This window comes from Heloderma suspectum, chromosome 5, assembly GCF_057233095.1.
Source record: "Heloderma suspectum isolate Gila_16-S chromosome 5, 16-S_ref, whole genome shotgun sequence".
Taxonomy (NCBI): domain Eukaryota; kingdom Metazoa; phylum Chordata; class Lepidosauria; order Squamata; family Helodermatidae; genus Heloderma; species Heloderma suspectum.
The window spans coordinates 165,214,881-165,237,569 of record NC_139462.1 but is presented as its reverse complement, the minus strand read 5'-3'; the positions used below and the strand labels follow the sequence as shown (position 1 = coordinate 165,237,569).

At 44.1% G+C, this 22,689-nt stretch overlaps 1 protein-coding gene across 1 annotated transcript in view; it reads left to right on the top strand.

Moving 5' to 3' along the window:
* Nucleotides 1-3,906: 3,906 nt before the first annotated feature.
* LOC146344779 (collagen alpha-4(VI) chain-like) overlaps nt 3,907-22,689 on the top strand; it is a 134,385-nt gene continuing 115,602 nt past the window's right edge. The window contains exons 1-2 of the mRNA XM_084858185.1: nt 3,907-4,099; nt 10,017-10,084. The gene's annotated coding sequence lies outside the window, so the exon portion shown is untranslated. The remainder of the gene's footprint in view (nt 4,100-10,016; nt 10,085-22,689) is intronic.

Here is a 22,689-nt window from a genome sequence, read left to right as displayed (position 1 = left end):
CCACAGAAACCATGTCTGGACACTCGTTCTGGGCATATTCCAGAAAATGGCTCAGAATGGCAATTTCCAAGTGAATCAAGTCAACGAAATTTATCAGCCAGATGTAACTGCATGGGAATGATATAATTATCTACAAAGCTGCCAAAAAAAACCATGTTCCGGTATTTGTTTCAGGCAAAAGTCTGTATTTTGTAAAATGGCCTGGAATGGAAATGTCCAAGTGAGATAAATCAACCAAACTCACCCGTCATGCATGATTAGATGGAAGTGATACAATAAGCCATAAACAAACACTACCACTGAATATTAGAATTAAAAGCCATCTTTAATGTATATTACAATAATATAATAAAATCAAACCCACCTCAAAAATTACCAACATGTCTCTTTAACTTTTAGCCCTACCAAGTAACATTTGACATCAAATTAAATTTGTCTGTTGTTAAGCCAGCATAATTTCTATTCAATGATTAAAAAGAGCCTGCTGGTTTAAGACCAGAGTTAAAGCTATCTTATGTTTGCTCAAGGTCCACAAATCCAGGAAATTGGAAGCTAAGTCTGGTGCCTTAACTGATGTCCCTGTGTGACAAGTGATGATGTTGAACAATGTCATGAATTATGCTTGCTTACAACTTACCCTCCATGCACCCACATTTCTCTTAGGTCTTTCAGGCCCAGATCCACATGAGGACAGAGCGTTTGGGACCAGCAAAGATGCCCCATGTTGTTCTGGTCCTTTATTGCCTTATGAAGCATCTTGGCCTTACTCTATTGCTACAGGGATCCTCCTGTGAGTTGAGCCTGTTTGTTAGTTACATCAGTAGCTGGTAGGATGGGTTAAACAATGAGAGAGAGATCTCTTCTAGCAGTAACACTAAATGCTTTATAAAGCAATATGGGACCAGGACAACATGGGGTATCTTTGCCGACCAAGGAAACATGTGGGTGCATGAAGTGAAATGAAGTGGTTGTACATAGAGTGTGAATGCATGTTCAGTATAGCATGTGAACATAGTCTGAGATATGATCCTTGCAAGTCTTTTCCCCACCACACAGAAAGTAAGAACAAAGATTATGTGCTACCTCCAGTACCAAAGATGCTATACTTATGTACACCAGTTGCTGGGGAACATGGGCAGGAGGGTGCTGTTGCACTCATGTTCTGCTTATAGTTCCTATTTGACCGCTGGTTTGCCACTGTGTGAACAGAATGCTGGACTAGGTGGACCCTTGGCGGATCCAGCAGGGCTCTTATTATGTTCTTATGTAAGTATTGGGACCTTTGCATTGCATTTCTGCTTTCTGAAAGGTGGTTTGAGGTCCTGATCCTTCTGATCCCCCCATCTGTGCATTCCATCCCAACCCCTCCCAAATTATCTGAGGGTCAAACTTCATGTTATCATAAAGGTGTAGGTAGGTTTTCTCTGTTTTTTACTCAAAAGTAAGCTCATGGGATCTCATATGGATCAGAACCATAGACTGGTGGATAGGGGTTTTGAACTGTTTTCCCTATGCTAGCAATTTACATTGCAACTGCATGCCTTTCTGACAATGTAAATGGGAGACCTGGGTAGGTAGGTATGAATTTTCTTAAATCGTTCCATCTGTGTTTTGCAGATTATCAAGCACCTTTTGTTTTATTGTCCACTCACTGACATAACTGGATCTTTTCTACAAGAATTTCATTCATTTACAAATGCACATTAGTGCGCTTACATGCATGCACACATATGCAAGTGCACATTTGCACAAATTCCCCACAAAAATTAAAAAAAAAACACCCTAGATTGTAAGTCTGGTTATTGGAACATTGTTTTTGTGGAGGTTTCATGGCTCATGGCATCATTCCCATCCAGTTATGTGTGACAGGTGAATTGGGTTGATTTGACTTATTTTGAAGTTGCCCTTCTGGGCCATTTTCCAGAATATGGACTACCGCCTGGAACAGGTAACCGAACGTAGTTTCTGTTGAGATTTTGTGGCTTATAGTATCCATCCTCTGTAAGTATGTGTGACTGGTGAATTTGGTTGATTTGGCTCACTTGGAAGTTGCTGGTCCGGGCTGTTATTCGAGAATGTCTACTATTGCCTGGATTGGATATTGGAAAGTGGTTTCTGTGGAGGTTTGGGGCCCATTGCATCTCTCCCATACAGTCATGTGTGACTGATGAATTGAGTTGATTTGGCTCAGTTGCCAAGTTTGGAAGTTGCTGTTCCAGACTGTTTTTTCAAGAATATGGACTATTGCCCAGAACAGGTAACTGAATGTGGTTTCTGTGGAAGTTTTGTGGCTTAGGGTGCAATCCTATGCATGTTTAGGCAGAAAAAAATTCCCAATTCCCATACTGGCTGGGGAATGCTGGGAATTGTAGGATTTTTTCTGTCTAAACATGCATAGGATTGTAACCTAATTGTATCAGTAGTTATGTGTGACTGGTGAATTTGGTTGATTTGGCTCATTTGGAAGTGACTGTTCCGGGTAACTCCATTCTGTTCTGGATGTGTTCTGGGCATTAAGGGGTTAATAATACTCTATTAAGGGTTTTGGTCCTAAAATATTGTTCTCAGGTGTCTCTAACATATGCCATAATGTTTTGCATCATTTTTTTTAAAGTAAAGGGTCCAGAACATTCCATTCCAGCTTTTAACCATCCTGATAATAATGCATCAATGATCATATATAAACTATTGTGTCTAAAAAACCCTAGTCTGAATACCTAGGAGGATTCCTGGCATTTGTACAAGTTGGGTATGTAGCTGTCTGTCTATATCCCTTTGCAATATGAACTCTGTCTTCATATTTTTACTCTTCAGAGTGCAGTGTTTTGTTTTCTTAAGGCAATTAACAGTTCTTCAGCCTTTGAAAGCTCCTGGTCCATTTCCAGTCCAGATATAATGTGCTGGTTTGAACTTTTAAAGCCATAAATGGCTTGGGACCAGATTGCTTGAAACTTAACAACTGCAGGTTGCTTTATGTATGTAACCGTAAGATTCAAGAAGCTCTGAGCTTCCTCAGAGGCTCTACATCGAGTGTCCCCACTCATTGAAGCAAAGCGGGTACTAGAGAGAGGCCCTTTTTGGTATTGGCACCTCATTTAGGGAACAGCCTTCCCAGAGCGCTTTGCCCGGCACCATCCCTGTGGTCTTTTTGGTGCCAGGTAAAGACTTTTCTGTTCACTCAGGCCTTGAAATAACTCATGTAATCTGGGTCTTTCAGTTTTAAAATCGGTGTATTTCATTTGCTGTGTGTTTTGTTTCTTGTATTTCGTGGGTTTTTTTTTTATAGTTTCATGTTCTGTTTTGTGATCTAAATTGTTTTTGTTTGTCTATTGTAGCTTCCCAGAAAGAACTTTATGTTATGAGGTAGCATACAAATGTTGTAAATAAATACTAACTACACACCTCTATTCTTTCTCTACTCAGTTATCAAAGCAGAGAATAATGTTTTGTTCTTAACAAATCCATGTTACTTAATGATAACCATTGTATCTTTCTCTAAACATTTGCAAGTGAACTGCTCTATTATCTATTCTATTCCAGTGCCTTCTCCGGTATGTTAATAGTGCAGTTTGTTCAGTGCATATCTATTCTGAAGTGAGCCTCATTGAGTTCAGTGAGATTTATCTGGGAGTGTGTATATAAGATTGCATCCCTAATAGACTAAGGGATGCAATCTTATCCCCATAAGATACAGTAATTAGTGTATACTTAGGTTTCTCCAGCTAGTTTCTCCACCACCACTTTCTCCGCTGCCTTGTCCGCCACCTTCTCCTCCACCGCCAGCTCCTGACGCCTGGACGCGCACTGGCTCTTATTGCAGGGAGTCACCATTTTTAAATGCAACTTCCAGGAACTTCCAGGAAGTTGCCATTTAAAAAATGACGACTCCCTGCAATAAGAGCTGGTGCGCATCCAGGCCTCAGGAGCTGGTGGTGGCGGTGGAGGAGGAGGAGAAGGCAGCAGTGGAGGTGGTAGCAGTGGCAGCAGAGGAGAGGGCGGAGGAGGCGGCAGTGACGGAGGAGGAGGCGGAGGCGATGGAGGAAGAGAAGGCGACAGAGGAGGAGAAGATGGTGGCGATGAAGGAGGAGGAGGCGGCAAGGTAAACAGCTTGAAGTTTGTGTGGGGGCGTCAGGGGGGTGACCCGAAGCGGGTTTCAGCCATCCAAATCCTGCTTCGGGTTTGGGCCGAGTTGGGTCAGGGGCCCCCGAATCAGCCCGAGCTGAATCGGGCCCGCCTCCGAAGCCACAAAGCAGCTTCCAAGTCAGATCGGGGGGTCCCTGCACAGCCCTAATTGACAGTATTGCTGATGGTCTCCTTGTATGCAATTTTAAGGAAATGCTCATTTCAGGCACATCAAAGAAGCATAGCTAAAATAGCTGTCTGAACCAAAGTTTGTTTTTGACTTATTACTGGCAGGAAGCTTGACCTGGAAAAAAAGAGAACATTAGGAGAAACATTCTTGCATAATAATGTTTATGTCCCAGACAGGTCAAAACCACAAAGTACAAGTTGGGAAATTTCTACAGAACTGTACAAGTAAAAACATGATGTCATTAAATATGAATAAATATGAAGAGATGGGATTAAAAGAGTAGTATCCAATTAGGGTAGTAAGCAATCACATATCATTTTCAAGTGTAAAGCCATAAAAGTAAAGGGAAGATAGTATACTGGGTGGGGTTGTTCCTGGCAGGGAGTCATTTCTGCTGGCAGAAATCCATCTTGATAGTGTATGTACTGTGCAATGTCTTGTTTTGTTTTCCTGTTGTAACTTTTGTCAACAAATACCATGGTATCAATTTCTTTCTATAATTGTCTTAAATGCACTTGCTTGTCAATAAATGTTTAAAATACAGTCTATGAGCATCTATTTATAAAGTAACTATGTTGAGTGTAAAATGACTGCACCCTTCTCAGCATCAGAAAAAACACGCCTCTATGGACGCAGATGTAGACAGGAAGTCGGAGCCTATCGAGATAACAGGGGGTCTGCTTAATTAGGCTTATTATGCATAAATTCATGCCTTCTTTGTAAAAGACTGAAGCAGAGTAGATACTGAGCTATCAACCTTCTAGTGATCCTAAGCATCATAGAAGTCAGCTTCCTTATTTGGATACAATGTGCAGTACAATCCTATAAAAGTCTGCTCAGAAGCAGGCCCCACTGAATTCAGTGGAACTTGCTCTCAGGTGAATGTGTATAGGACTGCGGCTTTTATCTCCACATAGTATGTTTATGATTAAGGTACCAGCAGGCAGTTTCCTAACATGCCACTAGCTGATGCTGTTCCTTTATTATGCAAGTGTATTAGTACACCTAAAATATGCAGTGGCTGCCTTTGTTGAATGTTAAAACACACACACACACACACACACACACATATCAAAAAACCCTGCAGTTACTTTTCAAAACACCCACATATGTATTGCTGTGGGTTTGGTTGGTTTGTTCACTGTGAATTTGAGTGGTCAGGATGTTGAGAAAAGAACATTCATGTTTCTTAGGGCGCAATCCTATACATGTTTAGACAGAAAAAAGTCCCACAACTCCCAGCATTCCTCAGCTAGCCATGCTGGCTAGGGAATGCTGGGAGTTGTAGGACTTTTTTTTCTGTCTAAACATGCATAGGGTTGCGCCTTTAACGGCTCTGGATGGTCTCCTGAAGGGGCATTCATTGGCTGTGGGTGGGGTGTTTAACAAAGGCTTTGCAGGAAGAGTGCTTGAGAAATAGCAATTCAAATAGGTGAAGAGGGGCTGAAACTTTCTAGCTGGCATTAGCAGGAACTGGGTAATCTAACTCAGCATTGTTCACCTATTCGGCAGTGCGGGAGGGATGTTTGTGCCCTGCTGTGGGTGCACAGCCTACTGCTCTGCAAAAACACATCTGGGCCTGCTATGAAAACACACACAATTGTATGCTGTCCTTTTACTATTCCATGCCATTCCATGCATTCTCCTGCCCTGTTTCCGGATATGAAGGCACAATCCATTTGCCTCATGACTGCTTTCTCCTGTACAAGCATGCCGGAGTTTTAAGATCTTCTGAGGAGGCCCTTCTCTCGGCACCACTGCTATCAGAGGCACATCTGGTGGAGATGCAAGCTTTCAGTAGCTGCTCCCAGGCTCTGGAACCCCCTACAGAAAGCAGCTCAGTTGACTCCTTCACTGTTATTCCATCCGCAAGCAAAGGCATTTTTATTCAGACAAGCCTTTGGCATGCATGCTGACATGTTTCTGAAGGGGGGGCGGGTAACTGGCTGGATGTGTATTTTATGGTTGTGTTTTTAATTGGTTTATGTTTATGTTCTGTTTTAATTAAGGTTTTGTTTTTAATCTGTACTTTCATTGATAGCTGCCTTGAGTGCCATTTTTGGCAGAAAGATGAAACAGAAATTTAATCAATAAATGCAATGAGAGAGAGAGAGAGAGAGAGAGAGAGGTGCTGTTGCTAAGCTGATTGTCAGGGTGGGCACTGAGCTCATAGAATCCCAGAGTAGTTCTCATGCTGAGGAAGAGCAGTCGCTCCTGGGAGAGGAGCGCGCTCCTCTTTCCCAGGACCAACAGCTGACGGAGTTTCCTCCCCCCCACATTCCTAGTTTAGTTAGCAGTCCAGGGAGTGACCGAGCACAGATAGCAGACTTGGTGGAGGTGCGCACTCAACGGCTGCGCCCCGAGGATCCAAGGGAAAAGGGGAGGGATTCTCCCTAGTCCTTATATTCAGGGGTCTGCCAGTAATTGCCTTTCAACCGGGGACCAAGCTGTCAAGGGCTCCTTGGAGGCCTCTCTCAGTCTAATCCAGTAGCCAAGTCCAGACACAGACAAAGGGATTCTTTCAAAGCTTTATTCTTCTTGTACAACTTAACAACTCTACAGGTAGCAACTAGATCTGAGCAGCAGCATCCCTATGCCCTAAGTTGGAACAGTTGATCCCCGGTTGAAAGGCAATTACTGGCAGACCCCTGAATATAAGGACTAGGGAGAATCCCTCCCCTTTTCCCTTGGATCCTCTGGGCGCAGCCGTTGAGTGCGTGCCTCCACCAAGTCTGCTATCTGTGCTCGGTCACTCCCTGGACTGCTAACTAAACTAGGAATGTGGGGGGGAGGAAACTCCGTCAGCTGTGGGCCCTGGGAAAGAGGAGCGCGCTCCTCTCCCAGGAGCGACTGCTCTTCCTCAGCATTAGAACTACTCTGGGATTCTATGAGCTCAGTGTCCACCCTGACACTGATGCTGTTACCATGCTGCAGGTAAGTGCTGGATAAGTAGCAGAGTGCGTACCCTCCTACATTCCACAGAAGAAAATAGAGACCCTCTTGGGCCACCCCTTTTCTTACGCCAAGTTCTGTTTGCCTGCCTGATTCACTCACTCGCCCTCCCGACTTCCTCCCCTCCCCTCCCCCAACTATATTGCTGAAGAAGACCATGGGATGTTGACTCCGCTGCCTGCCTTGCTGTTTGCAGGGGGTGCTAGTAAACAGCCTGTAACAGTTTCCTGCTTAAAAACACTAAAGAGTATTTAATAGAACAAGTGGGACCCACCTGCAGCAAAATGTTGCAGTGTAAAGTGCACCTCTTTAGGATTCTAGCCATTCCATGCATTCTCCTGCCCTGTTTCTGGCCCCCATCCCACCAATGGCCAGTCAGTATACCAGGCTTACTGAGCATGTTCAGTCCTCTTTGATCTGTTTGGCTGCGGCAAGGTGGGGGATGGGGACAGGATGTTCCCCTGAGGATTTTTTCTTAATTTTTTTTTGTACTTCTGCAAACCTGCTGATACCTCCCTCTTGGTTGTTGATGGTGCCATATGGGCTACATAAGGACCAGCACTCAGAGAATGGAGATCGCTATTACTATATATACAGTGGGACCTGCAATAAAATGTGGTGTGGAGTGCTGCTGTTAAGGATTCTACTCCAGCACCTTTTCCATTCCCCCTGCAAATAGTCAGCATTCCATTGCCTTATACATACTATCAAATACCTGCAAGTCAAATACATTCAACATTTCCTAAGTGAACTAAGGTATGTACATTCAACATGTACATCCACAATCCACAGCAGCCAAAATGTATTCCCCCCCCCAATGCATAGCATAATCTTAAGCATGTCGCTGTGTCCACTGGCTCAGACTTATTGATAAGCATGCTTATGATTAGGGATATCACGAGAGTCCATGGTGAGTGGAGTCCAATGACTCCCCCTCACTCACCATCCCAGACTCCCCTCGCCGAACTGTGGGGTGTTTGAGGACATGCTTGGCAAGCACCCCGTGACTTGGTGATCACCCAGCAGCTGCCCATCCTCCCTAGCAAGCCACCATTGTGCACAACAATGGTGGGCATGGGTGCTTCCAGGTAGGTAATGTTGCATGCTTGGTGGCCGATAAGGGCCTATTTATGCAACAACAGGCGTGAATGGAGCATTCCCATCTGTAATGTTGCATAAATGGTCCTTTGTGGCCATCAAGTACGCAACATTACCTACCAGGAAGCACCCAAGCCGCCATTGTTGTGCAAATGGCGGCTCGCTAGGGGTGGCCCTTCAGTTTCATCGGGCACTCACTGGGCCATGATGGAACTTGCTCGGCATCACGAGCAGAGGCAGGCAGTGGCTCGGCAAGCACCCGATGAAGCTGGACATGGGGGAGTCTGTCCATCCCTTCTTATGATTGCAGCCTTAGGGCTGAACTGGATGAGACATCAGAAATCCATGATCATATCTCTCATCTCTTCAACATTTTCCAAATCGCAGCTGTGAGGGAGTGGGATCTTAGCGCTAGGGGGATTTCCTCCAGTTCCATTTTCCTGATGAAACCCTCTTTTCCAAAACTATGTTTTGCCTTCTTAGGGGAAACTTCTGTGCACAAACTGTGTACACACAAGTTTTTCTAACGGAGCAAATGGCAGCTTCACCAGGGGTGGGGTATTTTCAGCAGGAAAGTGGTGCTGATAAAAAGGGTTAACCCGCCACCCCAGAACTACGCTCCTGATCCCAATTATTCCCCACTCAACACCTGCCCGTTCCCAAAATTTAAAGGGCCAGGAGCAGATACCTGAAAATACAGGCACCTGGAGGGTATGAGATTGGTAGTGGGCAGGGGAACATCCGAATCCATTCCATTTTTCTGTAGAAGGCCAATTTCAAGCAAGCTACTCTTGTGGCCACTGGCCAGTTGGATTTTCTCCACAGATTCAAACTACTTATGCTATGAGAACATTCTACAATACCATTACCCTATATAGCAAAATACTCAGCTTAGCGGAAAGCATCAAGGTTTTAAAAAATGTGCATCATTGCATGTCCTTCGCAAGTAAGTTTGGCTGCGTGCACCATGTTCATAAATAGTTTCTAGGATGTGGTAGTCGACAAAGCAAACATGAAGCCTAAAGCCCCAGTCTTGATTTCCATTGGCATATGCTTCTTAGAAAAGTCACAGCTGTTAAAGGAACTGGTTCCAAAGTGGTGTTATTCCTTGGGAATGTGGGAAATGGAAAAGACTGCTTATCCAGAAGAAAAATGTTGCAAAGATGCAAGCTATGCTTTCTTTAAATTTGTCTGGTAAAGCTACTGTTTAAGTAGAGTATAAGTAGCCAAATGTCCTTTGTTATACAGGGCTTCTGCTCTCGCAGTGCTTGTACACAGGACATCATAAAGAATCTTTATGGATAACTATTCAAACGTATTTAAACTCGCAGCTAGGAACATTGAACAGAATAGACCACTTTCTGTTCTTCAGCGTTTTTGTTTCTTGGAACTCCTCTGAGTGATGTTGGCTGCAATTCTAGTCCCACATACAGGGGAGGAAGCCCTGTTGAACCCAATGGGACTGACGTCTGAGTAGAGACGCATAGGATTGCAATGTTCCCCATTTCTAGCTCCCCCTGCCAATTTTGCCGCATCTCAGCAATCTGCTGCGGAGTTACTGCTCCCCACCCCATTTTCCCCTATGTATGCACTTTTGCCTTCTGCTTCCAACCCTCCTTTCTCCTTTTCTCCTTCCCCCATTCACAACACGAAGGCAAGATCGTTGCTGCAATCAAGAGGAGAAGTGATTTTACGCAACAGAAAAACCACAGAACATCAAAGGTATCTGAGAAGCGAAAAAAATGCTTTAGGGTGAATTCCTGCAGTTAGCCTTTAACCCTTTCACTGCAGGGTGAGATTTATTTCTTACTCCTGAATAAACATGCATAGAAGGGGGGGAAATGTTAAAGATTGAAAGCAGGCTACTTAAAGTGATTGAGTGTACCCACTGATGTGGTAATGTGAGGAGTTGCTGCTGTGCATTTAGTCCTGTCACTATTACGGTTTTAGAGGGAAAATAAATATTTAAAAATTTGGTGGGGAGGGTCAGATAGGTTGGGGAGGGTGGGGGCGCTAACACACACACTGGCCAGAGAAAGCAGAAGGTGTGGAACAAGGGGAGAGTGGGAGGGTGGGAACAGGCTCTCTAAATGATGACATGGATGATACTCAACCTAGGCTGTCTCTATGCCAACAGCAGTGGCGGGTAAACCTCTGCAACTAGGTAACCATCAGATAGACTGTCTGCCAAGTCTGATGTTTGATTTCAAGAAGAGCTTAGTGTAACCTGAAAGGCTGCTTCTAGTATTAAATGAACAAACCAAAGACACCATTCATCCAATGATCTCACTAGTGTATATGAATGCTTGTGAGCCCTTTTTCGTAAAGAGGACCAACCAATGTAATATTGCCTGTGTTCAGGATAAACCCTTGGCCCAACATCCTATATCTGAAGGTTTCGGTTTACCCCACTGGACTGTCTCAAGTCCTCTATTTTAAGGGGATGTTGATGGATGGAAGTCCATCAATCATTAAAAAAAATTCTATAGAGTTTAATGCAACCTCTTCTATGGAGCATTTTGCTTATGGCCTAAGTCCAAATCCCAATTACCCATGTTCATCCTTTTTTACCATGGTTTCACCCTCCTTGTATTGTCTCTGCCACCCACCCCACCGTATCCAAATTTAGACTGAAAGCTCCTTGGGTAAGGATCCATCTTTTCCTTCTGTGACTCAGTAAAGCAAATACCACATGCATGGATGGCACTCTATACATCACTATCTTCATCACTGGTACCTCCCCAGGCTCCATGATGTAGGTGAGGACAGACATAATGGAACCATGTGAAAAGTCCCTCTGTGCAAAATTATATATTTTACAAGCTTCCTCCTCACGTCAGGTGGGCTGTTCTTTTCAAAACTAGTAAGGCAGTAGAACTGGAAGGACAATTCCATGATGGGGTATGTGAAACAGCAAAGATAAAGGAAAACTCTGTGAGGAGGAAACAATAATCAGCATATATACGTTTTCTAAAGAAGCAATTGTGATTTAAACCAACAGAATGTTCCTTCCATAGGGTGGAGGGCTCTTATTGGTTTGGCTCTTACCTGACATTTCACAATAGATGTTGGATATATGTGATGGATGTACTCTAACGTGGTGGTTCTCAAACAATGCTATACTGCCCATGCCCTCTCCTTTCACTCAGATCCAGCAGTCCTTGTCCCCCATATGCTGTTCTCTGCCTTGTGCTTTCCGCCAGTCCAGCCCCCAATAGATTTCCTAGAGTTGGGGGTTGGGAAAGAGAGAATTCCCAAATAAGGACGGCAACGTTTTTATCCTCAAAAGGTCTGCAGCCTCAAAGCAGCTTTGTGTCGTCTACCAAGTGACAACACACACAGTGATCAAGAAAGCAGGGGAGACAGGATAGCTGGTGACATAATCCTGTCATTCAGTCCCTCTTCAGGACTGCAATTTTTAGTAACCTCAACATACATTTTAATGCAAATTATAATAACTAGAGGGATTGGTCTTTTCTTTTTTCCTATAGCTATTGACTGAATAACTTTACAAGATAATGAACTGTCTTGTAGGAGAGAACCCTATTGCAAATCTCAGAGAGCTGTCTTTAGTGCTCTTCCTATTTATGTTCATAACTGATGTTCCTGGTAATATTATCTATAGATAAACACTAGGAAAATATTTTAACAGGCTTTATAGAGTAACCTACTAAAAGCTGGGGAAATGATTACGTGTAACATTCCATATTTAATGCATCTGTCTACAGTGAAAGAGGTTATCAGCACATGGAAACAAGGCCCCTAGGCTTTATCTGGAAATGGTGGCTTAATCACTCTCAGATTTTTAAAACTATCGTCTATTTATACTTCTTCGCATTTTAACTCTCTCTCTCCCCTGCCCCACTTTTTACAAGACAGTATTATATTGTAAATGGTTTTAAGCAGTCAAACACTTACTTGTAGTTTGTCTGCCCAGCATACATCTTTCATTGTAACAGAACATGGCTTCATTTGGTCATAGTTTCAAGATACTGATTTCATATCTTAAATATTCTATTGTTGGTGTATAGACTGAAAAGAACCCCCAATCTCCAAGACTACATTAAGAGCAATTGGAAGGGGAAGAAGGTGTCAGAAATGGATTGTCCTTCCTTTTCACAACACCACAAGGAGACAAAGCTTCAGGCTAATACGACTTTATTTTGCTAGAGACTAGCCTTTCTACAAATGCAGATTCAAGGAAGCTCTCAGACTGCTTCAGGCCCTAAACAACTAATCTGCAGTCACTAATCAGAGGAGACGAACCAGAGGGTAGTGAAGTTGCCAACAGTTTGGGCACGAGCCTCATAGTCAGACTTGCCTCATGGTGATGCCCCTCCCTTCGGGTGGCTCCCTCCTATGTTGGCTTTCAAGAATGACTATCCTGGTGGAGCATCTGAGCCCAGTCCCTAACTTTTCCCGCTTTGTGACACACCCTAGTGTCTCTCAAGTCACGCCTTCCTCCTCCTCCTCCTCCGAAACTTGAGTTCTCGCAGTGGAGGAAGGGGGTAGGGACTCAGCCTGGGCCATCTGTTTGTCAAGGCCTTCAGAGGAATCTCTCCCAGCATCTTGGCTCTCTAGGGAAGGTCCCTCCCACAGACTCTGATCTAACTGTACCAACTCTGATTCAGAATTGAAGTTGTCAGACATCTCAAGGGGTTGGACTCATTCCTGAGAGAAGGAAGGACCCCAAATAATGTCCTTGAGAAACAACAGGGTTGCACTCTCCCTATAGCTCTGCCTGCATAGGACAAACAGAGGACCACCAGGCATTTTCAACCTTGAAACTGGGTCTGATTCCAAACTGAAATGGATCTAGAAAAGCAGACTGCTCCAAAAGTGCCTTGAGTTGAGTGGCCACTATTGGCAAGCTGTTTGGCAGGAGAGCAGGCACAGCCAGCCCCTATGAGTGTTTGGCCACAATAGGTACTTTCATTTTAAAAGAGTGAAAGTACTGATCTGGGGCTTGGAGTCATGATGGGACGATTAGCCAAGCAACCTTGCCAGAAGGTCACATCTTAGGTCACATACACAGGTCTAAATTAAGCACAGCAGCACCTCAGTTGTTAAGCACAACAACCTGAGCACAATAATTAGGTTAAAGATACGTTGCAGATAGGTATGCATATTTCAGACACAGTGATTTCCCCCAGGTGTGACTCAGTCATAGACAGGGAACTCCCCAATGTTTTTTGTGCATTATAATCTTGAAGCACAGCACCACCTTGATTAGATTGTGGCCATCCTGAGCTGGACCCTTGATGGGCTAAGTAATAAGTTGTCTTAGTCTGTTGTGGGAAGTCAGAAACCACTATTGACTCAGCCTTTTGCTCTGTTGTTATGTTTGAACTCAAGAGTCATTTATCCCTTTTAAGTCTTTCTTTGACCCCTATAAGAACCCCCAGTGTTTCTGGCCATCCAGAGGCAAGGTTCTACTCTGCTGAAATCACTTGGTTTCCTGGCTGCCCTACCAAGGCAGGATACCACACTCACTCCTGGGGCATGGCAAGTGCTGTGGTTCTGTGGCCTTCCAAGGGCCTGGTCACCTCTGCTTGCTGTTGTGTGGCAAGCCCAGTTAGTCCTGGTTGCATCCGTTGGCTCTTGTTCGCTTTGCTGATAATCCCATTCAACCACGGAACACTGGGTTCTGCCTCTTAGCCGTGTGGCCTGCTTATCCCAAGACCACCTGACTTTGGCTAGCAAGGTCCATGCTTTAGCTGAAGCAGTAACTTTCCTGCAACCCCTTTTTTTGAGGAGGACCCCATTTCATTGAAGAGACCTCAGGAATTTCAGCTCGATGCCAGCTTCGTCTAATGAGATCCCAAGAAAAGTATCTTTCAAGCCCTGTACTATCTTCAGGAAATCTTCCAACTACAAATAGCAGTCTCCTACTCTGTACCCATTGGGTCTTTGTGAGACTGCGTTACAGTTTGGTCTATTTTTGGAACTAGTTAGTTGTCAGAAGCCCAGCCACTTTAGTGGTCATCTAGTGAGAAGAATCGTGGTTAGGCTTCCTGTTTTTTGGAGCTTCCTCCCTTTTCCCCCTCTTCATCCCATTGTGATCAAGCTAGTTTCTTTGAAGAAACTGGCTTGACACAGAGTATAAGCAGAAGTGTCAGTGGTCCAAGTGTGAGGAATAGATACCTTGAAGAGGAAACAAGAGGTGGATTGTGCACAAAGCACTGGAAATTAGAGTGAGTGTGCGAATCAGATCTAGATAACCTAAGTCCTGCCTCTCCTTTTGTCACTATGGCTATGTACAAGGACTAACCTTGGCTCACAGCCAAACCAAGCCTCAGGATGATCTTTTTCTTCTCCGCACTTTTGCAAGCTCACCCTCTTTTTCTTTCTTTCCCAGTAGCATCAGGACCTCCAATTTGCTTAACCCCAGCCTCCACAATGTTCTTAGGGCCATAACCTATACAACCCAGACAATACACACATGTGTTAAATAGATTCTTAAGCTAATTTCCTCCACAATTCGAACCCGGTGCATGGATATTTACATTCTCCATTTGACATTTGTGTACATTTGCTTAATCTGCCTTTGTTTGTAATCTATAAATTAATTAAATCCAGGCTAGAGTCTGTATACGTCCCTTTTGCCAACCAGTTAATTCCCCCAGAGTAATCGTGGCGTATTTTGATTTTTGTATGTTCAATAAAACTTCTCCTGTTTTTGAAAAGACCTGTGAGGGTGTGTATCATTAGGTCACCCTTTCCAAGACATGCTATTGCCAAAGTTAAAAGATCCTTTAACTGGTAAATTTCAGAACATCCACACACACATCCAGAAAGGCCATTTGGTAACACAAGCAAATGTTTGAGCCTTTTGCTCAAGAAGGGAATATTACCTACTGACCAATAGTTTGTTTATTTTTACTTTTATTTTTAATTTGCAATATAGCAAAAACAACAAACAAAACCCAGTGTCAGTTCACAATAACTAACAAAAATTCAACACTCTTATCTTAGCTCCTATTATAAGCAGTCCATATATCTGAATAGGGGTCCAAACAAGATTGACAACTAAAGGATATAAGTTCAAATGCAGAGAGCACAGTAAGATCCTTCAGACCATTCAGTAGTAGATAGTGGGTGTTTATCCTTCCAAGTCTCTTCCACGTCTCTTCTAAGGATCCACTATTGCCAATAGCTGATAGTAAGCCAAATCTTCAGAGTCCAGTGATGGCATCTTCAGGATTGGCTTTACGGCTGCCTCCTTTGAGGCAGCTGGGATCACTCCTTCCCCCAACAAAGCAACAATTTTCTTTTGGATCCAACCAGGCACTCCCTCCTGGCTGGATCCCGCAAGCCAGTATGAGCAAGGGTCAAGCAGGAAGCTGTTAATCTTCAAATACCCTGTCAACATCTTCAGTCAGCAACAATGAAATTCATCCAAGTATTGATTCCTAGGTTCATAGTGTATTTGTACTGAAGACAACATGGTATCTAGATCAGAACATATGTGAGTGATTTTATCTATAAAATGTTCTGTGTCTGTGTACACCTGGGCTTTTTCCTCCTGCTCTTGCTCCTAGCTGTGTAGGGAAGTGGAAGGAGGGCTCATTCCTCTTGCACCTAACTTCGTTGAGGCTTAAAAAGCACTACTTTTTGGTGCTCAGCACAAGGATAGCAAGTTCCCCAGCCCTTTTCCCAAGCTTAAGCAAGGGCAAGCAGTTCTCCTAGACCTCATACTGAGCCTTGGGAAAAGGGGTAGGGGAACTCACCAGACAAGCCGGCATAACAAGACAGAGCTGCCAGTAAGAGCTTATAAAGTCAACAAGTTGGCACAGGGATTGCCATGGTGGAGGGGCAATGTCCAATTAACCAGGCCATCTGGGTGGGGCTCAGCAGTCTTTGGGGTTAAAAGCCTTCACTGTAGACCTAGCCAGTGTTGGCACAACATCGTCTATCCAGCTCCTGTGCTGTATGTTGCCTCCTGGACCTTTCCTTGTGATTGATGCTCTGTGTTACTGACCTTTGGACTCCTTATTGGCTCTGCCTCTGGACTTTGTAACGTATCTGACTGGCTTAAGCCTGAACCCCATTGGATAGAAACCTGTATGCTTAAATGCTTGCTGGCTTCATTGCATCACTTCTGTGTTAGCTCTGTACTCAGAGGCTGCTGCAGTCAAAGCAGGACAGTGGGCAGCAGTCCCCAACCTGATCCCCTCCGGGCGTTTTGGATTACAACTCTTATCATTTCCAGCCAACATATCCAGGTTGGGGAAGGCTGACTTAGGGTGATATTTGCTTCCTTTTTGTGGCTCAAACATAATATGGGAAAACAGTTAAATACATTATGAGGGTGAGAGCAAATTTTGCCCATGATCTTGAAGCAACTAGGAGAGAAAAACATGCATTTGTAAAACCTGGCATAATACTACATAACACTGCAGGCTTTAGAAAGCAGCCTTTGGAGTCAAAGGGATACATGAACCCCTGTATCGTGGTCCATAAATGCATGTCCCCCAAGCTGTGTAGCAGCCTCCTCTTCATGGTGCTATTCCATGCCAGTACGGGTGTGTGAATAGTGCAAAAATGTGGGTGAGGCTGATCTGTACCCCAGTGGGTGGGAGGATGCGGACTATGACACCTCACCCTGTGGAAGTGTAAGGTTTATTGCTGGTGTTACCAGCCCTCTGCCACCACTTGAGCGCTTTTCTTCTGCTACCCCATACCCACAAGCGTATTAAGGTGACTTTGTTGCTGCAGTAAAAGTTGTCTGAATCCAAGACATTTTCCAGAGGGTGCCTTGTTAACCATGCGGTGTGGCTTATTTTTCTTGAACAAACCACCTTGAGAACCCACGGTTTGTTGTTGGGTGGCTTATCAGTGTGGTTAACACGCCACACTGTGGAAAGTGTCCTGGGTTCAGAGAACACACTAGCCCACGGTTCCACAAACAACCCACGGTTCCACAAACAACCCACAATCAACCACTGAGTGTGGGTTAGCATGTTGTGTGAACAGCTGCAATGTGTCCTCTTTTGCAGAGGATAATCTTCTATTTGAAGGGCATTCTAAATTTGCATCTATTCAAATATGCTAGCATATGCCAAGTTAATGTAAATTGGTGCCCTCTTTTTTTGGGTAATGGATGTCTCCTTTTTTGGTGATTCACAAGTGGCCATCCTAGTCCTGATCCAGAACTGGACCACAGAGCACAGGGCAGGGGGTTAACCCTTTCCCCCTGCACCTATTTGCTCATGAAAATCATCTCCCTATCTTCCCCCATGGTTATTTATCCTGGAAGAAAAGTTGCAGCAAGCCTGGAGCAACAATTTTTTTTGTCCCTTTCTGGATGGGGGCAAGTTTAGGACACTATATAGACTGTTAAGGCTGTAATTTCTGTTCCATTTGACTGTGTAACTAGAGCACAACTGACTAATGTATTTACTTAGGTCTCATCCTGTGTTATTTTAGTTAAAGTAGCATATAAACTATCTGTGCTCCATATGATTAAACAATATGTTAGCCTTAGTGCTCCATTTTGAGTAGGATGCAGATACTTTAAACAGCAGCATCAATAAATTATAACATCGTTTTGATGCAGAAATGTACAAGAGAACATCTGCACAGCACAATTCAGGCTGGCTAGATACATGCATGGGCTTAAGTCCAGCTACAGTTAGTTATAAATGTCCCACTGAAAGCATTGGCCTTAAGGATGTTGAACCAATGTATTCTAGTTAGTCTTAGGTACAGGAGTTTTATATATATATATATATATATATATATATATATATATATATACACATACACACACACACACACACACACACATACATACACACACACACACACACACACACAAATAAACTGAGTGTTGATCATTCACATAAGAACAGAAGAAGTGCCAAGCTGGGTCAGACCAAGGGTCCATCTATTCCAGCATTCTGTTCATGCAGTGGCCAACTAGCTGTCAATGGGAAACCGCCAAGTAGGACATAAGTGCAACAGAACCCTCCTGCCCATGTTCCCCAGCAACTGGTGTACATAGTCATACTGTCTCTGATACTGGAGGGAGCATATAGCCATCAGACTAATAGCCAGCCTTCTCCTCCAGGAATTTGTCTAACTCCCTTTTAAAGCCATCCAAATTGGTGGCCATCACCACATCCTGTGGTAGAGGATTCCATAGTTTCACTATGTGCTGTTTGAAGAAATCCTTCCTTTTATCTCTCCCACCAATCAACTTCCTGGGATGACCCCAGGTTCTAGTATTTTGAGAGAGGGAGAAAAATGTCTCCCTCTCCACTTTCTCCACACCTTCGCTAAGATGTCTTGCCGCAAACCCCAACACCAGCCTTTCCCAACATGGCACCCTCCAGATGTTTTGGACTTCAACTCCCGTCAGCCCCAGCCATCATAACCAATGCTGGGGAAGGCTGCTCTAGACCAAGTTAATATGCATGAATTTCATTTTTCTGTGATGATAAAGCCCAATACAAATGTGAATAAAGGCCCTTAACCTCCTGCTCTCCCAACAATAGCTTCTCCAAAAGAGTAAACTGAAGCAAGTGGGTTTCCCCCCCCCATCTGTTTTAAAATGAATGCCCACCCATAGTAAGCTGAGCCTTGGATGAAAACTCATTGTCATCCATCCAGTAATGCATTCTCTCTCCTGAAGGTAGTAATCATTGCTGTTCTTCATTAAAATTGTTATTAGCTTTATCATTTAAAGCATTTGTACCCTGCTCTTCAGCCCAAAAAGGCAGCCAGAGCAGCTTACCAAGATAAATGCTAAGACAGTCCTTGTTCTCCAACTCACAGTCTAGAAGACGCAACACAAAACGAAAAAAGGATTGGGAGGGAGGAAGGAGGAGGGAAAAAGCAAACTCAGCCTCTGATTCTAGGCCAGATCTACACTTTGCATCATATCATTACGATCCCATCCTGGTAACACTATATCCCTCTTGTGCATTTATACTTCGTAGGCCACACAATGACATCCTTTGCAGTATTTTGGATTATGTGGAATAAAAAGCAGGAAATAACTCTACGGTAGCAGTACATCCAATGTATCACGTGCCCCAACTGTTATCAGTGCACTTCAGTACCTCTATAAAGCAGTAGTGTAGCTCTAGCATGAGGGCGTTTCTACACCAGCCTAAAATCCTACATTTAAAACAGGGCTTTCTGCTTCCGTTTTAATGCAGGAACACCACTGCCTCCCTTTACATGCGCCCCCCCCCCCGCCCTTCTCCCCATATCTGAGTCTTCCATTATCTTTCATTGATCTCGCTTCTCTTCTTGCTGCTTTTCCTCTTTTCACGGAAGAAACTGAAGTGGAACACAGCGGGGGTAATTTGATAGCTCATTATCTGGGATCTATTTAAAAACGGAACAAAGGGCATTTAGTGCAGGAGATGCCTTGGATGATCACGGCGTCATGTAAAGAGGCCGCAAACTTCCGTGAAGGAGCAATCTCAACCTCAGGATAAAAGCTCCGTGTGAAGAAAGCCTGAGTTACAAAGTTCTTATAAGTGTTCTTTCAGGCAGGGAGGAGTGAAGCAAGCTCCTTACAGCTACTGCTTCTCTGGCTGATGGAGGGGCCTGGGCCTGCCTTCTCCTTGCCAAGACCTTCTTCCTGGGAGATGCAACCTCCCTGTGGCCCTCGGTATGCTGGCCAATAGCAGAAGCAGAATGAGCTTCCCTACAGCTCAACAGGACGAGGACAATCGTCAGCTGTGCAGCCAGAGACACACTGTCCTCATGCAATGCCTTTTCCACGTCTCCTGCTTGGTTATGATGGCAACAAATTATCTCTGGGTACCACATGCTTTCTCTCATCTTACATTTTTAAGTGAGGTTTTATAAAGGCCCGGCTCCTTCTGCCAAGTTTACTCAATAGTGCTGCAAGCTGAGTTCCTTAGTCTCTCCAGTTCTTTTAAGTACACAAGGAAACCTTTGAAGAGGATAAGAATCAATGAACACGTCGAACAGTTTAATCACAAATCCTTATGAACAACCTCTTTGATCTTATTCCTTTACTCTTATTTCCAGATTCTGAAGTGTGCTGCAAATACATTTGTTACGTGTAGGAATGGCAGGAAATATCCATTCTTTCCAGCTTTTGTTGCTCTTGCAATTAACAAAATTATTTTTGACACGTGTCCGCTTCGAATAGTTATCCTCATTGTCATAGGTCTTTCAGTGCAAAATGCAGCTGCTAGATAGCTTTCTGGTGTGTGCTTTGTTGACCATATTACACCAGTCTTGTATCAACTACGCTGGCTGCCCGTCAGTTTCTGGGCACAATTCAAAAGTGGCGCTTACCTGGAAATCGCTCAATGACTTGGGGCCAGGATATCTGAAAGACCACCTCCTCCCATATAAACCTGGCTGTATTTTAATTTCTGCTCTGGATGCCCTGCTGTGTGTCCCACCACCAGGAAAGGCTATGCTGGTGGGAACACAGGATAGGGTCTTCTCTGTGGCAGCACCCTGTCTGTGGAACTCTCTCCCAAAGGAAGTTAGACTGGCCCCTTCTCGGTTCAGCTTTAGGCAAGCTGTTAAAACCTTCTTGCTCTGTATGGTTTGGGGTTTTTTTTTAAGCATTTAAAAGCTGCAATCCTGTACACCTTTACTCGGGAGTAAGTCCCAATGAACTCAATGGGATATCATCATTATCATCAACGCTTCTATACTGTCGAATGGCCAAAGCTCTCTGGGCAGTTTACAAAAGATTAAAACCTTAAAAATACAATATAAAACATAATATAAGAACCATTTACATACAAAACTATTTAAAAGACTCAGCAATCAACATCTCGGGTCTAGTTAAAAACCTTACTGTATGCTGTCAAATGCCTAGGGGTAAAGTCTTAACCTGGTGGCAAAAGGATGGCAAGGTTAGCACCAGGTGGACCTCAGTGGGGAGAGCAGTCCACAGTTGGGGGCCACCACTGAGAAGGCCCTCTCCCTTGGTGCCACCCTCCAAACCTCCCTCAGCGGAGGCAGTCTGAGGAGGGCCTTAGATGATGAACATAGTCTCCAGGTAGGTTCCTACTGGGAGAGGTGCTTCATCAAATATTTTTGTCCTGAGCCATGTAAGACTTTTAGGACAAAACCAGCACCTTGTATTGCAATCAGAAACTTACAGGCAGGCAGTGCAAGCAGGCCAGAATTGGTGTTATATGTTAGGACCTTCTAGTCCCCGTAATCAGTCTGGTTGCTGCATTTTTGCCCGAGCTGCAGCTTCCGAACCATCTTCAAGGGCAGACCAATGCAGAGTGCATTGCACTAATCTAACTTGGAGGTTACCAGAGGGTAGACTACTAAGGCTAAGTTATCCCTGTCCAGATAGGGGTGCAGCTGGGCCACCAACTGAAGCTGGCAGAAGACACTCAGTGCCACTGAGGACACCTGAGCATCAAGTGACAAAGATGGCACCAGGAAGGCCCCCAGCTATGAGCCTGTCCTTCAGGGGGAATGCTCCTCTTGCTTTGCCATCTTGCAGGTGCCTCACGCTGGTTCATGGGTGGGCCAGCCCTGCTGCTGTTTAAGAACTACACTACAGTGTGAAAAGGGACATGTGCATTCTTTATAGGGGAAGAGAGCATATTGTAAGGCCCGTGCTGTGAATTCTGCCACTTATACAGATATATATTATGTTATCTATTCAGCAGTGTTTGCCAGTCTAACCTGGGGCATTTTTTTCATGTGGAAAGCCATAAAAATTAAGGAAGGAATCAGGCTGATAATAGCTGTGGTAATAGCTATCATAGAAACCATCACATTCATAGTTAATAATAGCTATCCCTAGGCTGACCATACGTACCATTTTAAATGGGACAGTACCATTTTTTTCATATTTCCCGACTGTCCTGTCGTTTTAATATAAATGTCAATTTTGTCCTGTTTTTAATTTTTTTGTAAACAACTGAACAAAAGGCTCTTATCATAAGGCTCTGTGCTAATCAATGCGTGCAGTAAAGCTACTAGTGTGACGGAAGAGGAAGTTCCATTTACTTTGTCCAGTCAGGGCCAGGCTTCTTGAGCTAGCGACGATCAGACGCCGCCCCCTGGCTTGTCTGCAGTGGCGGGGAACTCAAGAGGCGGTCGCTAAGCCCCATTCAGCATGTGGGAGCCAGGAGGGTGAGTCTGTTATTTCTACCATCATTCCCCCCATAGAAATTCTTTCTGCCCTGCATTCAGTTTGATTTGGACTTTTCAGACTTTTCAGATTTCGGTTCAACAGACGGTTAGCTATTTTTTTTTATTACAGCGGACCTCTCCGGTGGGACATTAGCATATACCAGCTTGTGATAGCAGTCAGGGTGTTCATTCCTTTTTTTCTTTTTGGTGTATGTTTATAG